The 20140-nt window shown below is 35.0% G+C and overlaps 1 pseudogene; it reads right to left on the bottom strand.

The window, feature by feature from the left end:
* Nucleotides 1-691: 691 nt before the first annotated feature.
* Nucleotides 692-19484, bottom strand: LOC149137778 (uncharacterized; annotated as a pseudogene).
* Nucleotides 19485-20140: the final 656 nt, after the last annotated feature.

Raw genomic sequence — 20140 nt, 5'->3', positions numbered from 1 at the left:
TCAGTTATAATAAAACCAATTTTTCCATTAATCTGTTGGGTTACACCATACTTTTGTAGAGTACAAATTTATTATTCTTAAACAAGAATATTGTTATATATATATATATTATATATTTATATATATATATATATAATATCTATATACAATGCCATTTCTTTTCCCAGTGTTCACACTCGTTGTATCAGCGACAATCATCTTTACACAGTTCCATTAATTGTATTCATCTAAAATAGCTGTTATTCCTTTCACAACAGCATCGGCTTTCCCGTTAGGTAATTGGCATGCTTCTAACTTAACTTCTCTCTGTTCAGTCTGTAAGACTAGCACTTGGTGTTCTTGGTCATCAATACCTTTACCATCAAAATGCGATGACCAGTTTTCTAAATGTAGTGTTTTCTCCATTTTCTTCTTTAGTTTAACAGCTTCTCTGATAGCCGATCTGTAAATACCAGATTGGGAAGGAGTCTCGACATTGATTCCATTTGAGGCAATTGTCGATAAACTGTTGCTTCTTTTGGGATTCATAGCTTGGAAGGTATTACTAACTTGGTTGCAGTTCCAATTTTGCTATACTTCCTCCTTGTTTGTGTGGATTCTTCATCTGATTTTTCGGACTCTTGATATTCACTTTCAGTCTCTGCTTCAGATGTTGACGATGACACGGTAGTTGCTCTGGTTGAAGTTAGCATTAAGGACACTTTTCTTCTTTTGGATAGGTAGACACTTTTTGGAACTGGCTGATTTTCCAGTTGCATACCCAACCTGTCCTTTGCTTTCAATTTGAAGATAATATAACCTTCTATCCTCATCGCATAGCTATTCACCGTTTTCTTTTGTGATGTCAAAACTTCCTTTCAATGAATCGTATTTTCCTCGTTTAACACATTCATCGTAGGTATTCAGCACATTTTCTATTTTTGCTTGTACATTTTGAATTGATAAATATGGGAAATTGAATTTCTTTTACTATAAAAAAGTTACTTCTTTCGAAATTTCCTTTGTTCTTTCTTTCCTTCATTTGATGGTACCTCCAAGTAATAGGAAGCGACCAACAGTTTGGAGTTTCATTGGTATCTTGCAATTGTTTTCCAAAGAATGCTCTTCTAGAGGAACAGGTCTTCTTTTCCTGTGTGAGTCTTGAAATTGCACAGGATTCTTCGTCCAGATTTTTTTTGTTTCTTTGAGTGACACAAGCACTTCTTTTATGAGATATTATTTTAGATACTCTAGTTGGATAAGCCTACTATTCGGAAGAACACCTAATATAGTCAGAGATTTTAGCGTCACAGAAATAAAAATTAGAGGAAGAGGATATTTCCTAAAGTAGGGCCTAAGTGGTAACAAATTAAAAAGTTTATAACTCCTAAACTTGAAAGCTGAAATTTGAGATATACTGCTTCTGCGTTGCATTAAGCCAGCACACCAAGTTTGGTAAAAACTTGAGAAGGATTATGAACCCACCACCACCACCACTAGAATTTTTCATGATTTGGGTCAAAAGTGGGGTGACGTTTTTTTAAAAAAAACTTAAAATAAAGGTTATTTTCCCTACAGATATAAAATTGTTCACCGATTTTTTATATAGGAAATTGTTTACTTCCAAAAAATCAAAATGTCATAACTCTAATACATGTGTGTGTGTGTGTGTGTGTGTGTGTGTGTGTGTGTGTGTGTAGTATACTGCTCCGTGAAGGTATGATCAACAAAAAGTACTCCGTCTTATAAATATTGTTTGATAAACACAGTATATATATTTTATGAACTGCTAATAGCTTTATGTGAGGAAAACTACTTAGAGAGTATTTTATAACACATCTGGTGCCTTCACACAATACTCAGGCTATGCCCACATGGCATAACGTGCTAAAACAGACGATAGAATAAGAGAAAGTACGAAAAAAGGCAAGAAAAAAATGTTAAAGGTGGAAGGTTGAAAACAGCGGAAAACGATGGAAAAGGCAAAAGAAAGAAGAAATGAAAAAGAAAAAAGTGGGGAGAGAATTAGAGTTCCCTTTAACCGTAGTCTGAAGGCTGAATAGGTAGGTGCCTAGAGTCTGCAGTGCAGCTGCTCAATTCGGAGAGGGTGATATTTTCCAATTCACCAACAAGAACATATATATACATGTGTTTACATCCTCTGAAAATTTCAGATCTGGAATTCAGCAGTACGGTGGAGTTCTTAGATGAGGAAAGGATCCGTGATCTTTCAGCTACGCATAACTTACATTTTTGATCCGTTGACTTTTCAACTATTTTCTGATTGATTGTATGTGATGTGGCGTTAGACTTCAAAACCCATACGTGGCTAACCAACTTGGTGATTTCACTTTTGTCCCTACGCCGAAAGGGAAATATGTGGTTAAAATAGCAGTGGTTAAAATAGATACGTGTGTGTGCTTGTGTATATGAGTGCAGTATTTTGTAATTAGCATGGATAGATGTTGTTTTTTATATGTATAACCATCAAATGCTCTATACTTATTAACTGTCAGCAATCTCACGGAGCATAGCATAGCATCTGCAATTCCATTCAATGATTATATGTAAATATGCAGGAATTAGGACACAGTAGTCTTTAGTGGGCAATCCCTTTGTTACTCGCATTTTTATTATTTTTTTCAATTATTGTTATTCTTTCAAAGGTGGCGATGATTTTCGTTTTTATTTTGTTTTTTTATATACATTTTTCTTAATTATCATCACTTCGATTAAAATAATTATTATTATTACAGTAGTGTGAAAAAAAAATTATTATGACTATTATTATTATTATTATTATCAGCAGTAGCAGCAGCAGCAGCGGTAGCATCATTATCATATAAAAGAATTTCAAATATAATAAACCTGTTACATTCCTGTCTGCGTGCGAAAGGAAAAGGGAATTAGTTTTTCGCACTTTTCAGTATCATTTTTATATTTGCATTTACACTTCGTCAGCATAATTTCTGTATTAAAGACGTGTTTCTGGTAACTGGATATAAACAACTATTATTGCAAATTTAGATTATTTAGAAGTATCTTTCCAAATAACGCAGATGTCGAGGGTGAACTTAATGATAACCAGCAAGCTCTCTGTTTACGGTTTAGTTAATGTTTCTTAACTTCTATTGATGTTCTCTATCAGTTATGGGGATTTGTTTCCATAGCGAGATGTATTTAATTTTCTGAACCGCCACCCATTTATGATAACTTGAACATTTCTCCTCCTGTTAACCTCTTTGAATGTTCCTTTTTAGTAACCCTTAGGAGCTTTTCAGCTCCTCCTGTAAATTCATGAGCTGTTTATAGTGAATGTTCTTGTTCTGGCTCGTCTTGAGTAAGTTTATATTTCGTGTTATTTTGAACGAAGTTTTGTTATTATATGAGGGTGTGCTGAAAAGTGTGTGAATTTGAGAGAAGAATGTTTAAATAAAATCATAATTAACTGACACTCATGTATTTTCTTTTACCCAAATCCAGAAATTTTCAGCACTCCCTTGTGTGTCCATATGAGTGTGTGTGTGCGTGTGTATGCACGCGCACGCGCACATATATATATAAGTATGCATATATATATATATATATATATATATATATATATATATGTATGTATATGTATGTATGTATGTACATTATATATATATATATATATATATATATATATATATATATATATATATATATATGTATATATGTATGTATGTATATATATATGTATATATGTATGTATGTATATATATATGTATATATATATATATATATATATATATATATATATATATATATATATATATATACATATATACATACATATATGCGAGAGGATGTTGAAAAGTTCCTGGCTTTAAGGTTATCGCGAAAGGCCTGGTTGGAACTTTCGAGTTCTTTTACAGGGCTTAGAAAAAAGTGAAGAACTGCTGCAATAAGTGTGTGAATCTGAGAGGGGGAATATGTTGAATAAAATCACAATTAACTGATCCTCCTGTATTTTCTTTTACCCAAAACCAGGAACTTTTCAGAACTCCTTTGAATGGGACTGCCCAGGTGGCGAAATCATAATGATATCCGTGGGGCAGCTGATGATGGAGGTATGTTGGATCGTTGGTATGGCTGTGTTTGTATATTTGGAATAGTGTTATAACACATCCTTTATATATATATATATATATATATATATATATATATATATACACGAGAGGGTGTTGTTCCCGGTTTTAAGGCTATCACGAAAGGCCTGATAGGAGGACCCCACCTTCTGAGGTCTTTTACAGGGCTTAGAAAAACTGAAGGACTGCTGCAATATGTGTGTCAATCTGGGAGGGGAATATGTTGGATAAAATCATAATTAATTGGTCCTCCAGTATTTTCTTTTACCCAAAGCCAGGAACTTTTCAGCACCCCCTTGTATCTGTTGCATATTCCCTTAATTTTCTCAGACTGACTCCTGTGTATAAAGCAGTGACAGGAGAGTTTAGTTTAACCTCTACTTTCTGTTTCAGAGTAGCTTTAGCTTTAGGCCTTATATAACAAGCTGGATATTTTATAATTAGGATTGTATACTTTAGGGGTGGGGTTCATTTGTTTTAATAAGGTTATTCATTAGTGCAGTTAGCTTTCCTTCAATGCTGAGGGCGTTTCACAAAATGTTTCTGACAGTACATCGATGTACTGTCAGTACATACTTTCTGACAGTACATAACTTATCAATGGTATAAATACTGCAAAAATACAATCTAATAACGTGGTTAATATTTCTGGAAATCATAACCTTGTTAGTATACTGAGAGGCACAAGATTATGTAGTTTCATAAAATATTTCTTATATGCCCTGTATATAATGATATCTGAGAATATGTACGCGTGAATTTATGTGAACATAAGTCCGTGTCTACGTGTATGTATATATGGGTGTGGTATGTATGTATGTATGTATGTATGTATGTATGTGTGAACGCATGTGTGTAGATAGGTGGCTGGATTGCTGTGCGTCTATGACTGTATGTCTAGTCTGTTTTAGATACGGATTTATCCGAGACGACTGGAACTTTTAAATTAATTCTTTTAACATTTAATTAGAAGGTTTTGCATGTTATTCGTGTCTTCATAAATTATGTACACGGGGCTTTTATAATAGCATTTATATGTATTAATATGTGTATAAGAATTTTCTGAAGATCGATTGTTCATTTGTCTTATTACAAAGGTGACAATGTCACAGCAGTAATTTGTGCTTGCAAGAACTTTAGACTTCACAATAACCCTTTCAGTTTAATTCTCATTACACGTTTGATTGAACATTTTGCAGAAACGAAATTTTCATTAAATCCTCTCAGCTGAACGACTTTCACTTTTATATGATAGAATTTCCTGCTAAATCATTAGAATTGCTCAAAAGTAAAAATCCATTGAAACATGAAGCATTTTGTCAAATTCATTTGATACAGTAATTTCAGAGTGAATAAACTTTCCACAACATTGGTTATGCAAAACCTATAGACAACAGCAGGAACACTAAGCAATGTGACAAGGTACTTTTAGAAATGAATTAATTAAGGTTGATAACTTTTGTAACCAATTCAACTTTGCGGCAACTATAGCCACTATAAAGCTATTACCACTATGTAGTCATAACCACTTCAACCAAACTATTTTATTTTACTACTCGCTGAATATTCGTCCTTTGCTTGTTATTTTGTTCTTTCTCTTATATACGTCTGTAATAGCCATGATGAAGCATTATATGCTTCTCCCTCTCTAGCTTACAAATAACTGCTTTGCTTTCCTTCCTAGGTCTCATACCAGCCAGTTAAACGTAATGCGCCTAGCAACAAACCCCACAACATCTCACCACTACTGGAAGTATCGTTAGCGGCCACCCTCGTGCTTCACACGATTTCGCATGTCTTTCATGTTAAGTACTTCTCTTCATATGCTTATCTCATATTACTTTTCCTAATACATTTACCCTTCAAATCATTAGTACCATACGGAAGTCTGGGTACTGGTTGTCTTTTGTTTGCACTCTTGCATTGTCCTATATCACTCTCCTTGTGGAAAACACCTAAGTCTAATTTTGTGTTGATCATCTGTGTATTGACGTTGCTGCATTGTTCTTTTAATGCAGTAACAGTGCAGTTAGGACTTAGTTTCGTCTCTAGGAATATTCCACAAGGGGTGACTTACATTTTGCCGAAACATACTCCATGGTGGCATAACATCCACACGATGTCATTCAGCAGCACTTCAACCACGGTATATAATACTGACCGGGAATAAAAACATATTATATGTTGCTCTCAATAGGAATCATGGCATGGCTGATGCCCTTCTCTATAAATCGTTCCAAGGTAGCCTCCTTTACTTAGTTGTCTCCCCTGCTGCCCATTCTGCTCATGCTCATTGACTTCCTAACCTACTACCTCTTCAATTTGACGAATTTCTTTGCGCTGACCTTTGTTATTCTGGTGGGATATCCGTCTGTTCCATCTCCGTCTGGCTTCCATCTGCTTATTCTGCACTGCACGTACTACTTCTTTCCTTTCCAGAATGGTCTCTACCTTCTCAGCAGGTTCTCTACGATGTATTTTCTTCCTTTCAACACTTTTGGGAGGGTCGTATAAACAATATACTCCGCCGAGTTTCTTAGCATTATATGGCAGCTGACTTTTACTACTTTAAAATCATCCACCACTGATGGTCCCGGCTACTGAAGTTTACAATAGCACTGCGCAGCCTCACTTTCGTGAAGTCTGTCGGTAGACCGAGCTGCTTTCGTAGGAACCTACGAAAATGTCTTTTAATCTCTCCATTCTTGTTAATAGCATTTTATTCACTTGGACAGGCCTTAAAAGTCTCAGCAAAATGCCGAATTGGTAGCACAATACTTTAAACTGTCCTGCTAAACCACATTTGTCAATCACGGTTTATCTGTATCTGCAACTATTTTTGACATTAGTGGGCAGTCGACATTGCTATAGCAGCTCATCCGTCAGCGCTATGACAAATATAGCATCAATAAAACCACGCTCCCTGGGAGCAACATCTCTTACATCTGTCAGTACCAACTCCATAGCCATCGTAAAAAGGAAGGAAATGGTGCGCGTCATCATAATGTTACTTTACAATAACTGACTCTGATATATGTACGTGTGTGTGTGTGTAAATGTATGTATGTATATGTATAATATATTATCTATATAAAGGGGTAGAGAAAGAAAGACAAGGACAAAGAGAGACACAAAAAAGAGGTGGTTATAGTCAATTATCTTAAACTCTTTCCAAACGTTTTTAAGGGGAAACTTATACTAGGCTCGTTTCAATAAATTTGGTGAACGAAAATTGTGCGGAAGCTCGTCGGATATATCTACAGAAATTTCTCGATTATTCTTAGTAATATGTGCCACGAGAACACCTCAGTATTCGAAACCGTAGTATTCAGATATATAGATACATATATAAATACATTGATGTCTAGACAAATAATACATATATGATTTTCCGAATTAAATTAATTGGATGCAGTTTTATGCTTTACTAGTTTATTGATTTGTAACAATATATGCAAAAGAAATTAATGTTTTCAACTTTTTTAATATTCTAAAAGAGTTTTTTTTTCTGATTATTTTTCTTTTCTTTGTTCGTGGCTGTATGACAGTTGAGTAAATGTTCAACTTACCGACTTATTTTTCTTGCTTTCATGCTACTTTGGCAGCTACATTCAGTATTGTCTACTTTCCCCTCTTCAAACACTCTAAAAATAGCTTCGAGTTCTTTTATCTTTTATCTCTCGCTTGTTTCAGTCATTGCAGTGTGGTCATGCTGTGGCACAAAGTACCGAAGTCAAACAAATTGACCCCAGTATTTATTCTGAATCTGGTACTTATTCTATCGAGTTCTTTCGCCGAGTCTTTATAAGGACGTAAACAGACCGACACGAGTTGTTAAGCGGTGGTGTGGACAAACCAAACACAAAAGCACACACACACGCACACACATACAGATATGTAAGAGGTTTCTTTCCTTACCGCATGTTTTGAGGTTCCCAACCACATGGTTCCGCGTACAGTCCCACTGCGTGGCTCCTTAGGCAAGTGTCTTCTATTATAGGCTCGGGCCGACCAACGCTCTGTGATTGAATTTAGTAGATGGAAACTGAAAGAACCCTGTTGTGTGTGTATGTGTGCATGTGTGTGTATGTATGTATGTGTGTGTGTGTGGTTTGTATCATACCCTACCACCGCTTGACAACCGGTGCTGGTTTGTTTACGTCTCCATAACTGAGTGTTTCAGTAAATGAGACCAATAAAATAAGTGCTAGGGTCGATCTATTGGACTAAATCCTTCCAGACAACGCCCCAGCATGGCCGTTGTCCAATGATTGCAACGAAAAAAAGTTTCCGTAAACCAAATTCATTCGCAAGGAATCGGTCGACCCCAGGGCTATAGCAGAAGACACTTATTCAAAGTACCGAGCTGTGGAACTGAACCGGTAACGATGTGTTTGCAAAGCGAGTTCTTAACCACACAGCCGTGTCTGCCATAATTCCTTCATTTGCTTCTTAATCATAATTTCATGGTATACATTTTGCTGGTCTGAGTTTAAAAGGCTTTCATCACTTAGGCCTAATCATTCGAGGAATTGGTAGTGTCGTTTGAGTGTCGGACAGACTTCTTTATGATATTTGTTCCGACTTACTGCGCTCTGAGTTCAAATTTCACCGAGACCAATTTTGCCTTTCATCATTTCACGGTCGATAAAAAGTAGCAACTGAAGGTGGTGGATTTGCGAAGCAGTAAAAACTTCGGACTGGATGCCGTGAAGTATTTCTTCTTATTCTTTGCGTTCAAAGTTCAAATTCCTTCATGGCCTACATAGCTGGTAGACTTAAACTGCAGCCACCATCATCTGGTACCTTCGGTATCTTTTACCAGAGCCCACTCTGTTGCAAGCATTGGGTTAGATTTCCGGTTTCGGGATCTCTATCTCTCTATCACAAGTCTCGAAGGCCTTGCAACGCACAATGTGCACTGCATTACCTTCCGATTAACAGATTCATGGAAAGCAATTCTTTGGCTTTACTGCGTTTTTTTTTTTTTTTTCATTTAAAAAAAAGCTAGTCCGCAGATTTAAGAGAGTTTTGACTATTTATAGAAGGTCAAGCCACTATGTAGAGAGTTCATCATGGGTTCGTTTTGTTCTTGCTGCTTTTTTACTTTTTAGCCTTGATTAAGTGAACGTATTAGTGGAGGCGCAATGGCCCAGTGGTTAGGGCAGCGGACTCGCGGTCATAGGATCGCGGTTTCGATTCCCAGACCGGGCGTCGTGAGTGTTTATTGAGCGAAAACACCTAAAGCTCCACGAAGCTCCGGCAGGGGATGGTGGTGAACCCTGCTGTACTCTTTCACCACAATTTTCTCTTACTTCCTGTTTCTGTTGTACCTGTAATTCAAGGGGTCAGCCTTATCATACTGTGTCACGCTGAATATCCCCGAGAACTACGTTAAGGGTACACGTGTCTGTGGACTGCTCAGCCTCTTACACGTTAATTTCACGAGCAGGCTGTTTCGTTGATTGGATCAACTGGAACCCTCGACGTCGTAGGTGACGGAGTGCCAACAACAACAAAAGTGAATGTATGATTGTTCCAGTAATAGTCATCTGCACTTCTTAACGATAACTGGTAGTATCGTACGTGTCCTTACTGTTGATATCAACGTCACCGGAGATTTTTTTTACATTTTTACTGATCATTCCATGTTACGTTCACTAACCAGAATTTGTTCTTACTTTATTACAATGGCCCTCTATCAATTTTTGTTGTTAACAGTCGAAATTGAAATTCTATAAAGTCAATATCGTCAATAATATAATTCTCATAATCATGGCTTTCCTCTATAAAAGAGAGTTTCACTAATATATGCGAGAACTAAGATTAAGAAACGTTAATAATCGTAGGGATTTTATTGTTTAAAATGTTGTATAGGTCCAATAAAGATACTTGAACAATTCTTGATAAAAAAAAATTCAAGGTTGAATATTATTATGTTTCCATCTTAAGATATTTGATACAAAAACTGTTCCCTACATGAAGAAATATCTTTCATGATTTAGACAACTTCTGGGAGACACCTCCCGTAATTTGCCATTTTCTTTCAAAATCAGCTACTGTAATGCTCCATATAAAGTACGCATTTTTCTTTGTGTGTGCGCGAAGTATGAAAGTAAAGATTAAAATTAGAAATAACGAGTAATTGGACTTTTAAGTTTTCCCAATCCAATTATATTAAGAAAAAGAACGATGTAATAATAAAGCTTTATTTTTTAGATTTTTTCGTGGTATATATTAAAAACTAATATATCGGATAATAGTAGTAGAATATCTACTTTTCTAGCAATATTGTCTCGTTGGGCAATATCGTGTTTCACACGTTTATAAGACAGTTTTAGGCGCGAAAACCTAATGTGCATTATATATTATAGCGTATTATAAATAGATTTTTACAATGTATTTTATGATCTATAATTTTAATGAATTAAACTACAAAATAATTAATGATTAAGTACGAATTCGTTGTACAAATAAATTTGAACATTTGAACTAAATCTGGACAGAGAAAATAACGCAAAAATGTTACTTTACTGGGTGTATGTATGTACATCATATATATATTTATGTGTGTGTGTGTTTATAGGTATGCTGCATGTAGTTATATATAAGAATGAACATTATGCAAATGTATTTATTTTGGTTATGCCTGGTTTTGTTTGCTTTTAGTTGTTGCTATTTCTTTCTGTAATAGCAGTTTATCTCATGAAAACAGAAATCATAAAAACTGCATTTTTTCTCGTTTATTCATACGTTTAGAGAAATACGTTTGCTTGGGTTGCCGAATACTTCAACTTTGAATCAATTCATTACGAATGGGGAATAATTTGTGTTTGTTTCAGGTTTCTTATCAATGTAGTAGGTCTGTTCGTCTAACACAATGCTTCGCAATAGCCAAAAAAGAGATTGATTGATTTACTTATATATTACATTTTTGTGTTATGTTTACATTTTTCGGTTTGTTTCTAAATCTATTTATTTTTATATCTATTTGCTTGTTTATGGAGGCTACTTGGTGACAGAATCGGTAAATCACCAGACAAAATGTCTTGGAATATTTAGTTTAATTTCCCTTAACTTATGAGTTCAAATCCAAATAGAAGTTGTCTTTGCTTTCTCCTTCCTCTAGGAATCGATAAAAATAATACCAATTTTGTTATAGAATCGATTCAATCGAATGTTTTCACTCACAAAATGTATGTCTCCTGAGTCAGAAATCTATTGATTTGGGTTGAAGAAATTCTTTGAAATGTAAACCAAATCTGCTAATGATTTTTTTGTTTTTTTTTAAGTTCGCAGATTAAGCTCCAGTTGAAAGCCGAGTGGTGCTTTTGCATTGCCAAAAATTATATTCGCAATATAATATCGTATAGAAATAATATGCCTTGTCCGTCTTTAAAACAACACGAGTGTGTGTGTGTACGTGTGAGACATAGCTGTGATAAATTACGTAAAAAATAGGCAAGAAGAGACCGCAGATGGAACTCTGCATCACTCAAATGAAACCTGCAAGCTAATGTGCGAAACGTTTGTGACCCTGATATGCGTGCTAATGATACGCAAGTAGCTCCGATTTTCCGATAGTTTTTGTGACTCCCAGAAGAAGAGCTTGCAGTTACTGCATGGGACAAAGCATCTCTGCTTATTTCACCGGATACTAATCTAGTTTTCCACCTAACATTGTATGCTATCTCCTGTTTATACTGTACTGTATGATAATTTTCACAGACGTGACTGTGTGGTAAGAAGGTTCCTTCTCAACCACATCGTTTCGAGTTCAATCCCTCTGCGTGGCATCTTGGGACAAGTGCCTTCTACTATAGCTTCGAGCTGACTAAAACTTTGTGAGTGAATTTCGTAGACGGAAACTGAAAGCAGCCTATAGTATGTGTCTTTGTCTTTGTGTCTGTATTTATCCCCTATTACCGCTTGATTTATGTTGGTGTGTTTACGTCTCCTTAACTTAGAGTGAGAGTCCGAGAGAATAAGTGCCAGATTTGCAAAAAAATAAGTACAGGGATCGATTCATTCGACAAAAAGTTCTTCAAGGTGGTGACCCAGCATGGCTGTAGTCTAATGACTGAAACAATTAAAAGATGAAATATAATATATACTTATTGTACGGCTGAACAATGCATGATTTTGATTTAGCATGATAGATAGTCTTGAACCTCAAGCATTCGCTCGAAACTGCATGAAATAAGAATTATATCTTTCTCATATTATTACTACCCAATCCTTTTTTTTTTCTTTCTTTTTAATAAAAAGCACATTGTATAATGCACACTTTGGCCTGTAAGAGGACGTGATTATCATGGCGGAATAAAACTGAAAATAGGTTTAGTCGATTTGAGCTAACTTGATTCAAAACAAGACCAACCATATACACAAATGTGCTATCAAATGATATCGATATACTGCTACTATAAGTTTATATCTCACTCGATCAGTATTTTTGTTGATTATTATCACATGTAGAATCGAAAATTACTTTACTAGTTGGTTAAGATACTGAAACATTTGAAGTGCACATCAAGAGTCCAAATATGCTGCAGGCATTTGCATTAACCTTTATTCTCTATTATTCTCTGTATTAACCTTTTGTTGCTTCGAGTTATAAAGCTATTTGATATAAAGATCAAGTGCAATAAACTGGCGCACTATCTTCTAAGAGTATTATCTCTCATCTATTTTACGCCATGAGGCTAGAGCTAAACAGTCCCTCGGAAATGTTCCTTGGGGTTGGAAAATAATGGTCATATTTACAATATGAACATCATATCAGTATATCGAGCAAGAACGGGAAATTTTGCAAGGCTAGAGACGGGTTAAGTCAATACAAAGTGGAACTGTAATATTGGTTTAAAATTTTGGTACAAAGCCAGCACTTCCAGAAAAGTGAGTAAGTCAATTTCATCGACCCCAGGGCTCAAATGGTACTTATTTTATCGACTCCGAAAGAATAAATAGTAAAGTCGACCGCGGCGGTATTTGAACTCAGAACGTAAAGACGGACGAAATACCGCTAAGCATTTCACCCAGCATTTTAACGATCCTGCCAACTCGCCGCCGTAAGTGGAACTATAATACTGGAAGATTATTTCAAGAATGAATGAAAAAAAAATAATAGGTTCCACGGATTTGTGGTTTAAGGATAAACTGTATTACGAAATACTTGGTGTTTAGGTTTGAGAAGAAAAATTGGCAACAATGACAAAATTCTGAAACGAGTAGCAAAAATGAGGAAAATTTCTGGAAAACAATGATAGAATGCAATGCGTAGCAAGAATGAGCGGATTTGGAGGAATGTCAGTTTCAGCCTTCAATTCATGGAATAGTCTCTTACAGTAAAGAATAAGGAGACTAGATTGCTTAACCATTTTGCCATGGGTATCAGCTATAACCCTCAAAATGTCATTACCTTAACTGCGGGAAGCTTCTTTTTAATTGAGGAATGTCATGTTAAAAATATCTTATTGTTGAGATATGTCGAGATTATTGAGGTAACGTGACTTGCAGAAAATACCAACTATTGCGTCAGCCCATAAATAATGTCGTTTTTTCTTTACCTCTTTTATTTTTCAAGATTAAGATAAACAAAGTGCTTTTTTAATCTAAAATATACTCTCCTTCATTTTCTACAATGCTCTTCCATCTATCTGGTAGACTTGCAAGGCTCCTCTTTCAGAATTCACTTGTCCGTGATGAAAAATACACCTCCAGTACTGTTCTGACATCGTCAACATAATTCATATTTTTTCCGTCCAAATGATTTTGAAGACTTGCAGAATAAATGATAATCATTCAAACTGCTCCAGATTTTGCAATGTTATCCTCGCTGTATATGGCCAAGTATTATCCTGATAGAAGAACACCCTTCGTCTTGAAACCAAAGATGGTTGTTTTTCTTCTAGCGTTGACTTTAGCCGCTCAAGCTGCGCGCAGTAGACTCCTTTATTATCGTTTGGTTTGGGTTTACAAGTTCAAAGTGGACCAAACCTTTCATATCCCACCTAACAGATAACAACACCTTACGTGGGTGAATACTTTCTTTAGCCTGGGATGCCGGTGTTTCTCCTTTCCCTACCCACTGTCTTCGGTGATTGACATTTTTATAGAGAACTCATCTCTCACCAGTTATTATTCGGTCGAAAAAAGGTCCATTCGTGAGACGTGACAGCAAAGAAGAGCACACATTCACTTTCTGGGTGCGATTAGACTCGGAAAGTTTGTGAGGAACTCATTGACCCAATTAGCTGACATTTCCAATGGCACGCAGTTGTCCATGAATGGTTGAATGACCGAATCCAAGTTTCTCTGCTAGTTCTTCAACGGTTACGATGGGATTTTATTCCAGGACGCGGCTCGTCTTCTAGGCTGTAGTTTCTGGCTCAGAATTTCTGGAATCACCGTTGACATTGGCCTACTCTTATTGTCCGATTGCTATATACAGCATTAATATTCTTCGCACTTTCTGTTGCGTTGTTGCCTTCATTGAAATAATAAAGTAAAATATGCCGAATATGCTCTTTTGTCACTTCCATTATAGCTTTGAAAAATAACTGTTAAAATCTAACTGCAATTTTCAAAACTTACACTAAGAAAAAGTACAAGGTAAAATTACTACCTTCTTTTATAACAAGTTGATACAGGTAGTTTATCCCGTCCCCCTCCGACTTTTAGTTCTTGAAATTGAAAAACCGCATTATTTATGGGATGACTTTATATATGTTTCGCAGTGAAATAATTAATGCTTCATAATAATAGGTAGAATAAACACCAGTTGTATAAGGGGTTGTTGTAAATGTTTAGCAGGTCATGCCATGAATTAACAGATCCTATTATATAAAGATTTCCCTCAGTGATAATCCCAACTTTTGTTCAAGGAATGTGTCTCGGGTTATCCAGTATGTCCTTGCGTTTAAAAACGGCAGAGTGTGTCTGAAGGAGATTTGACTTCTATTTCTAGCCGTTCCTACGACTACGTATAGGCTACCTCACTGACTCAAGCACTATAGCTATCTTGTTAGAGAGGAAGAGAAAACTAAAATTCAGAATATAAGCGGGAAAATAAACAATGAAAATATGAATGAATAATAAGTAAGCGCTTAATATTCACTTCAAAATAAGAAAGATAATTTTTTTTTCTTGTTTCAATCATTAGACTGCGGCTATGCTGGGGCACCGCACTGAGGAATTTTAATCAAACTAATCGACCCCAATACTCATTTTCTTTTTAACCCGGGTACTTATTCTATAGTTCTGTTTTGCCGAACCGCTATAATCATGGGGACGTAAACACGCCGGTTGTCAAGCAGTGTGGAGAGGGTCAACCCCGTACCCCATATATATGTATGTATATATATGTGTGTGTGTGTGTGTGTGTGTGTGTGTGTGTGTATACATATATAGATATAGGGCAGAGAATTGCCAATTAATTAATAAAATTAATAATTATTAATTATTAACAATTTTGCCAAGTAGTTCAGTATGCAAAAAAACCTTTATCGGTAAACCATTTATAATTATAAACATATAGTTAGAATTAGTAGTTTTTTAACTGCTATTTCTAAATTTTCAGTATGTTAGTGAAGCAACTTTCTGCTGATCCCTATATGTTTATATTTATATATACATATATATATATATATATATATATATATATATACGTATATATATATATATATATATATATATATATATATATATATATATATATATATATATATATATATATATATATATATATATATTTACATATATATACATACATATATATACATACCAATTCCACTCGCAAAGCTTTGGTCGGACTGAAGCGATAGTAGAATACATTTTCCCAAGGTGCCACGTAGTGGTACTGAATTCGGAACCACACAGTTCTGAGTTCAGGCCCACTGAAGCAAACACACAGACACAACGATTTATGTATAATGTGTTTGTGGTATAATACTGTTTCGTGCACACAGAAGTAGAATAAACAAATTAATACGTGTTATAGATATAAGAAGTATTAAAATTATAGTGTTTTATTTCAAGCAGTTCCCTTTAGGTCGCCAACACAAAGAGTATAGAGTTAGTATAAATAACAGTTATATACTGGGAAATTGTTCAAACGACAAAAATCTCCAAGCTCACTTTGTGGCTTAAACAAAAATCAATATGCTATAAATATGGAGATACTTCATAAATTTAATACAATATTTTCAGTTCTGATTTCAGTAAGATAGAACAAATTATAATGAACAGAAGCGTGTGTTTCATTTAGTTCAACCACATACTAGACAATAGAAAGTATGAAAAACAATGTGCCTTTGGCTAGTCTATCAAAAACTGCCACTTTTTGATGCGACTTTTATAGAGAAATGTATAATTTAAGGTGCTAGTGGCCGGTTCTTCAAAGATATTAGTGATAGGGAAGAAGTCTCCAAAGATGTAATTTATAAGAAAGGAGTCCGATAGCTGCAGAGGAATATTCTTTTACTGAAGAATTTGTGGGTGTGGTTATTAGACATTAGCAATGAGTGAATGCCAATAGAAAAATCCTTCGAGTAACGATCGGAATAATAATGGTCGAGTTTTACGCAAAATGTGTTCAGATATTCCAACCTCAGAAACTAAAGATAGTCAACCAGAACAACCTTCTTAATCACAAAATTACTTTGTGATGCTAGTTTCGATTTTCCTTTTTGTTGTAGTTGTAGTTGTAGTTGTTGAAGTTAAAATTGGTTGTGATCGTTGTGGTGCTTATAATCAATGATTGGCAATTCACCACTCAGGCTGGAGGAAAATTAATTGGAATGAGATTTCACCTGTAATTACAGATGGTTAGTGAACTGCAAAGTACGGAAACAATTTTTACCCGTAAGGAGAAAATCGAAATATTCCTCATGCTGTGGCGATAATAGTATAGCGTGCTGATGCATTTAGACATTGCCTGCAGGTCACCATGGTGAGAATTACTAATAAGAGAAGGTAAAAACAAAGTTACATTTATCATGACCTCAATGGTTTGGTGAAGAAATGACCTTGAGGTTCCAAAATCTGCTTTAGTTAAAGGTTTTTGAAGCTATTTACTAGTTGTGTTTATGAGATCAACTGGCTTGAGTGAGAAATATATTTGGTTTCTTAATAAACTGTGTGAGCGTCCGTATGCGTATGTATGTATGCGTGCGTAGTTGCGTTTGCAGAAGAATTTAAAATTTTGTGGATATAGCATTTCTAATATATACGATCCTATATTTTATTATTATATAGATGTTGATGTCTTGATAGTGCGCAGTATCTTAAGGTAAAGTTTATTGGAACATGATTATAATTACACATCTGAATATACTGGAAACGACATTATGCATATGTACAGAAATTTAAATATACAGTGTTACATTGGTGGAAGAAAACGATCCTTTTAATTATACATATCTAGCTTATTGTAGTATAGTGTTATGATTCTTGTTAAAAGAAAGAAACAATAAAAGTAGATTGACGAAAAGTAAGTGTTAAATGCATAGTTTATTGCATACATATATGCATACATATAATATATTATTATTTTGGTTTGTCTCAGGTTCGGTGTTATCCCTCGTAGGGATTATGTGGATCGCGGGTTACAACCTGTAGCTTTAGGTATCCACAAGTTTTCAGCAGTCTTTATTATTATTATTATTATTATTATTATTATTATTATTATTATTATTATTATTATTATTATAGACATCGCACAGTATACAGTATCGTGAGGTTATTGATTGAAGATATTGTATTGTTTGTCAAGTCACAACAAGGATCTCAGACAGACAATACTTTATGTGAAATGCTTAGCAGTATTTCGTCTGTCTTTATGTTCTGAGTTCAAATTCTGCCGAGGTCGACTTTGCCTTTCATCCCTTCGGGGTCAATAAATTAAGTACCAGTTGCGTACTGGAGTCGATCTAATCGACTGCCCCCTTCCTAAAATTTTGAGCCTTGTACTTATAGTAGAAAAGAATATGTGTGCAGTTCCAAGTAATGCCGATTTTTGCAATACAGCTAGACTGTAGGGTATTTCTAAAGTTTTCAGATTTTTTTTTTAAGATTAGTTGATATTGAACCCAATGCTCCGATGACAATAGAGATAACCTTTATGTTTGACTCTCGTAGTTGCCGCATCTTAGCGATCATAATTCTCAGGTTTCCATATTTATCAACCCTTTTTCTTTCTTTCATGATGATATGTTGATCTCCCGGCATTACCACGTCAGTTTTTGGTAGTTCTTGATAGATACATATATGTCGATTGGGACAGTCATATCAATGAGGAGTCTTTCAATATAATGTCTGGCCTATTCGCATCTATCTTTCTGTCAGTTTGAACAGTAAAGTTATAGAGAAGTGAGATGTGATCATTTTTAAGCGCTGGAGGTGGTTTGTGCTTCCACCAGTTTTCATCATGGGGCAGGTCCAAGTTTTTGCAAATTACCCAGTGAATATATTGTGCTGCTCTATCATGCCTGTTTAGATACTCTGTAGGCGCAAGAAGATTTCACATGGAGACATGATCAATGGTTTCATTTTGTTGTTTACATACACGACATGAATTATGTTCCACCTACGTCTTCAGTGGCTCTCTTTAATTGGTCATACAGAGGTGTCTCTTCGATCTGTCTGTTGTGCTCTCTTTGTATTTCATTCTTGTCCTTTTCTCCTATTACGTGCTTCATCACCTGTTCTTTCTTAACTGTCTTTAGTAGTTTTTTCTGTGCTACTCTGCAAATACTCTGCTAGACTCTTTCTTTCTATCTGTACACATTCTTCTACAGCCATTAAACCTCTTCCACCCTAGTTTCTCTTCAAGTATAGCCGGTTAATATCAGCTTTCGGATTGTGGGCTCCATACATGTTAACAACTTCCTAGTTTTTCTGTCAAGCTTCTTTAATTCGTTTCTGGTCCAGTCTATTATTCCAGCTCCGTATCTGATTAAGGGTACTGTTCTTGAATTTATTGCTTCAATGAGATTTTTGGAATTCAGCTTTGACTGCAATAATTTTCTGACTTTCCTTGTGTAGTCTTTACTGGTAATTTGTTTCATTTCTTCATTTTTTTTAAATTTCGTCTGCTTCCAGTATTCCCAAGTACTTAAACCTCTGTCCTTTCTCAACCGCTCTCATTGTTTCCCCATTTGTCATTTCAATTCCCTGGCTTCTTTCAAATATTCTTCGTTTCATTTTCAATATGCACATTTCTACCTCAAATTCCATACCTACGTCATTTGAGAAAAGGCAGATAGTATGTACAAGACTTTCAAGCTGTTTCTCATTTTTCGCATAAACCTTTATATCTTCCATGAAAAAGAGATGACTTATCTGACCATTTCGTTTTCCCAAATCGTGAGCAATTTTAACTTTTCGTAGTGTCATAGTGAGCGGTGTCATGGCCAATACGAATAGTAATGGAGATAAGATATCACCTTGGAATATTTCACGTTTGATGTTCACTTTTCTGAGTTTTTGTTTTCCTCTGATCAATTCAGTATTTTAATGTTTCATACTTTCATTAAGCATTTTCTCCATGTTTTTTTTGTTTTTTTTACTTTTCCAAACATGCTCATTGTTTTACTTATCCAACTGTGTGGCACCATGTCATATGCTTTTTTTGTAATCTAGCTATGCTCATTCAGTCCCTATTATATATACACTAATGAAGATTTGTAAACATACAAATACTTGTATTTCTATATTCATAAACATATGCGTATGTTAATTAACAAAAAACATATTCATGTATAATTTTCATATACATAAATATTTACATAGCATAGGCTAAACCATTTCTTAAAGTATGTTGTGAATTCAAATCTCACTGCGGTTGGACTTACCTTCATCTGGGATTAATATAATTTATGTTCACCAGTAATACACCAGACCTGATTCGACCCACTCCCCTGAAAATTTACCTAAGTAAAAAAGATCATTATATACTTATAGAGTTATTTAGTTATAAATTTCTTAAGGTTAAAGCAAAATGATAACTAAGAACAATAAATGTTGTTATTGAACCCTTGATCAGGTTTGAC

The sequence above is a fragment of the Octopus bimaculoides genome, chromosome 1 (assembly GCF_046866305.1).
Source record: "Octopus bimaculoides isolate indiv1 chromosome 1, ASM4686630v1, whole genome shotgun sequence".
In the NCBI taxonomy this organism is placed as follows: Eukaryota; Metazoa; Mollusca; class Cephalopoda; order Octopoda; family Octopodidae; genus Octopus; species Octopus bimaculoides.
This window is presented reverse-complemented; position numbering and strand designations above follow the sequence as displayed.